At 35.0% G+C, this 4,792-nt stretch overlaps 1 pseudogene; it reads right to left on the bottom strand.

Moving 5' to 3' along the window:
* Positions 1-2,157: 2,157 nt before the first annotated feature.
* On the bottom strand, positions 2,158-4,517 carry LOC131654754 (probable beta-1,4-xylosyltransferase IRX9H; annotated as a pseudogene).
* Between the last annotated feature and the right edge of the window lie 275 nt (positions 4,518-4,792).

The raw sequence follows: 4,792 nt of genomic DNA, 5'->3' as shown, positions 1-4,792 counted from the left end.
ATTGGTTAGCTATTTTTTTTCTTTTTAATTTTTTTATTAATGATTTATGTAGAAGAAGTAGAATTATTTTATATAATTTGTTGGAAGAGCAAAAAATAGCACAAAGTGCCCAGATCATCTTCAGATACAAAATATAGTGCTCTCGCAAATGATACTTGTGAAGGACAATGGATCTTATATCTCTTCCAAGACTTAGGTATTCAACACGACGAGCACATTACTAGTTTTTGCGACAACAGATCAACGATACACATTGCAAATAGTCTGATTTTTCACGAATGAACCAAACACGTAGAAATAGATTGTCACATACAAAGTTCAAGGTAACACAATTTATTTGATGCATATTCACACCACCAAGCAGGTAGCATATATTTAACTAAGCCTTTACACCACGGACCCTTCACAACTTTGTCTATCAAACTGGGAATGCAGGATAACCATTGCAGTTTGAGAGGGTGTTAACCATAATCACCCTAATTAATTATTAGTTAGTTATGGTTTTATTTGTATAGCTAGTTTCTTTTCTTAACCACCTTAACTACTTTTGTGGTAAGTTAGTTGCAGAACTCCAACCCCTATACACTATACAATCAATTATTTTGTCATATGTATTGTTATTTGTATGGTGGTGAAAAACCACATCATTTCTATAACTCCATATGCCATATAATGTTTCACTAAAAGCAAGTTTGATAATACTTGCCTTCCAACCTTTCCTAGAATTAAACCCAAGAATCCAGTTTAACTCATCAACCCACTTGCCAGGCAAGGAGAGTGAACGATCTCAAGCCACTTAAGGACCTTCTGCCATATGTAGAGAGTGTGAGGATAATCAAAGAACATGTGCTCTAGAGTTTTATCCACATTACTGCATAAACTACATCTTTTATCTTGGATCATCTTGAACCGACATAACCTGTCTTTGGTAGGCAGCTTCCCATGAAAAATTAGCCAAGTCACATGGATGGCTCTAGGTTTAGCCACGTTTCCTTTGAAAAGGAATCTCCAAGGGACCTGCAAATCACTATTAGTAAGCACATCATAAATTTTTTTCATTTTGAACTTACCCTTATCCAGCATATCATTCCATTCTTGTTGAACCAGCCTCACATGGTTTCTTAGCTCCGAAATACTATTGATAACTCAAGAGGAACTCTTCACAATATTGGAAGCCATTCAGTAGTAAGTTAGTTACAAAACATGTGCACATATTTAAGCCTCTGATTGTTTTTATGATCAAAGTCATCAAATAATTAATACATTTTTACATTTCATTTCTTATAATGTTGTTAACAATATTTCATTTTGTATGGAAATATTAGCATTCAAAAACTCATTGCATACGAGGTAATAATTATATACAAAGAATATTACTCAATTTAATGCATATCTCAACATGTTCACAACAAACTTTAATTAAAAATGAGCAGAGTTTGAATCTCGCAAATGCTAGTTAGCACTCTAACTACCAAGTCAATTCAAGATTCAATATGAGTATAGTGAGAATGTGAACTATTTATTAGTTTTGGTCAAATGGAATGAATTTAAGATGGATTGGACATTGGCCAATTAAACATCTGACCGCTCCATAACAGCTGTCGTAGATGATCACAACACATATTGTTTAACTTATCTTATGCGTTTTAAATCTAAAACTTATGAACATGTTAAATCCTTCATTTATCTCGTTCAAACTCAATTTCATAAGATTTTCAAAGCAATAATAACAGATGATGGCCCTGAATTTTTCTTAAAATATTTGTATGCCCAAGTATTAAATAAAGTATTAAATAGAAGACAAAACCATGTATGCTTTTTGTGTCAAAAGAAAAAACAGGGTTAGAAGAAAAGAAGAAGAAGAAGAAGAAGATGGAGGTAAGAATAGATTTGAGAAATGAAAGAGTGTTAGAGTGAAGGAATAAGAGGAAGAGTGAAGAACCGGACGAGAGAATGGAGGAAAATATGAATGAGAAATTTGACACAACAAAGAATGATGTGATGAAAAATCATTTCAAAAGTGAATGAAAGTACAAAAAGTTGGATATGTTAGTTTGATTTGGAACCACATTTAACAAAACTGGTTCAACAAACTGCATAAAGTGAAACCAAGTAGAAAAAGTAGCAATTAAATTGGTTGAATTGTAAGTTTGGTTCAATTTTGGATCAAAATTACTCCCAAATTGGTGATGTGGCAAAAAAAGAGAATCGGGCAAAGATGAGTTTTCTACGTATCTTTTCTTATATTATAGATAGATTACAAATAAGTACTCGGCCAAATAGTTAAATACCAACATGTGCCTGGTCTAGGCTCAGCCACAATCCGCAAAAATATAGGAATGTAGGCTCAGCCACAATCGAAAAAATATGTGGCATGTATTTTCTGGCATTCAGCTCTAAATTAACTTCAACAAACATAATGTTAAACATCTTCTACACAGTAAAACTTGACATATAAAATGAATCACATTAATCTCACCATTTCTTTATCAAAAATTTCACACAAGTGGAAGATTCCAAATGACATCGAGGTTGTTTTCTGCAATCCATTTATGAGGATAAAAGGAATGAGATGACTCGAGATCAATACGCCAAACCATAACTCTCGGGCAGTCGTTCCTTAAGCCCTCCATTCGACTTTCATCTTCAACAACCTGCTCAATCAACTTGCTTACCTACATGTAGCAAAAACAAAACAAATTTCACTATTGATTTCAAAACATCATTTCAAGTTTGATTGATCAGTATGCTAAATTTTTGTTACCAACCCACAAATTCTCCTTGACTGATTCGAGCTGTCTGATACGTTCAAGTAGCGGTCGGTGCCACTTCTTTCGTTCCCATAGTATCGTACTGTTGAAGGCAAAACCTGATATTTCAGCATGAAATCTTTTAGATTTCCAATCTGATTCAGTACTTGTGTGCCACCCAATCACTTCACTTCCATTGCAAATAGGCCCTTGCAGGACAATGCCACTTCTATCCTCCGATAGTTTCGCAATAGTCCATGTTCCAAATCGTCTGCAAAAACATCGTAGGAAAGAAGAATATGCTAAAAAAAATCCGCATAACAAAATTCGATTGAAGAGTGAGAGGTGAATAACGGAAATCATCTCACCACGTAGTACCATGCAACTAAACATACCTTATGTCTCTCATTTGCTGAAAGAGTTCGACTGAGTAGACATTATCATCGTCTGCAAAATAGACAATTCCATTGAGACGGTGAGTTTCCACATGAGCTATAGCGACATTTCTCATAAGAATGTTCTTATGGCTTGTGTTGGTCAGATTCATTTTGCAGACAAGATGCCTATACATAATCCGCTACTCCTCAAGATGTCAGAAGTTTCTTCAGATTGTGAATCCATCTCAACAACAATCCACAACAAAGGAGGTTGGACCAATTTCAAAGTTTGTGACAAACGATGCAAGTAATAAGCTTGAAATAGACGATTGTAAGTCGGCGTGATAACTATGAGAAGCTTTCGAGACTCCGAATATGATTCTTCATTGAACTGGCTATCTGAGATATTATATGCTACACCATTTGTTAGTTCTTGTTCTTGCAAAGGTGAAATCAAAGTAGCATCAAACTTCATATCTTCATCAACTAATGGCGTCCTATTTATCTTCAAATTTTCGACTTCAGATATTACCTCAGAAGAGAAACCTTGATGGTTTGCCATGAATTTCGAGGACAAGTTGGTTGATGCGAGCGGGATGAGTCCAATGGAAACACCAACCATGAAACAAATGAAAGAATGGAAAAGCACTTTCCTCCAAAGCTGTCCCTTGTGCTTTGAATTCAATCTCTCAATAGCCCTCAAAGATCTTGGTGAGAAACCACCAAGCAAAAAAGCCCGGGAGTCTAGTGAGGTGATTGAAGAAGGTAACAGTCCTTCGGATAGCAGAGAATTTTGAGGACTTGATGAGGATTTAGACAAAGGGGAAGACACTGAACAGACTTCTAGATTTGTAACAGTCCCGGCCCGAGAAACCGGAGACAATGTTTTTCTAATAGTTGCCATTCACATAAATAAATCCAAATCAATGTTGAGTAACTTTAACTCCAAACTTGGGATAAACTAACTAGTTGTCTTTCTCAGCCAAAAATAGTAACTAACAACTAACAAGTCATAACAAGTGCATATTCACCAAAAATAAAGCTGTCATAAGCATAAAAAACACTGCAAAAGGAAAACATGAAGTTCCATTCTAACTAGAAAGCAATGTATATAGTAGCTATAGGTCAACCGAGGAGTTTCAGGTTCAAAGTCTAGGGAGTTCAAGATTGGAGGTAGCAATGTTTGTTAGCAAGTTAAGAGTGAAGAATGGAACAAGATGAAGTACCTAAATGACAGCGAAGCAGAATGGAGGCGCGTGGTTATTCCCACATTGCAACCAAGTGGCGCTGAAAAGAGAAATGAGTGACATATGATATGAGGAGAAAGAGTTTGAGATTCGAGATTCGGTGCTTGCTTTTAAGAGATCTAATCTAAAAGGATGCAAATTCAAAAATAAAATGCCCCGGGTGGAGAAAAATAAAACGAAAAAGGGAAAATATAATAGGGACAGACAAAGATGTCTCTTTTCGTGATTCCTTGTCTTAGACATGTGCATATTATTTAGAATAATGTTTCTTTTAAGGAAAAGAATATTGTTTAACACCATAAATTTTGACATATATTTTTAACATTAAAATTTTATATAAGTTATGTTATGATGGAAATTCATGAATGAGTGATGAACCGATAAAATAGAGTTCGGATACAACGTATCAATTTTTTGA

Source organism: Vicia villosa, linkage group LG3 (genome assembly GCF_029867415.1).
Source record: "Vicia villosa cultivar HV-30 ecotype Madison, WI linkage group LG3, Vvil1.0, whole genome shotgun sequence".
NCBI lineage: Eukaryota > Viridiplantae > Streptophyta > Magnoliopsida > Fabales > Fabaceae > Vicia > Vicia villosa.
This window is presented reverse-complemented; position numbering and strand designations above follow the sequence as displayed.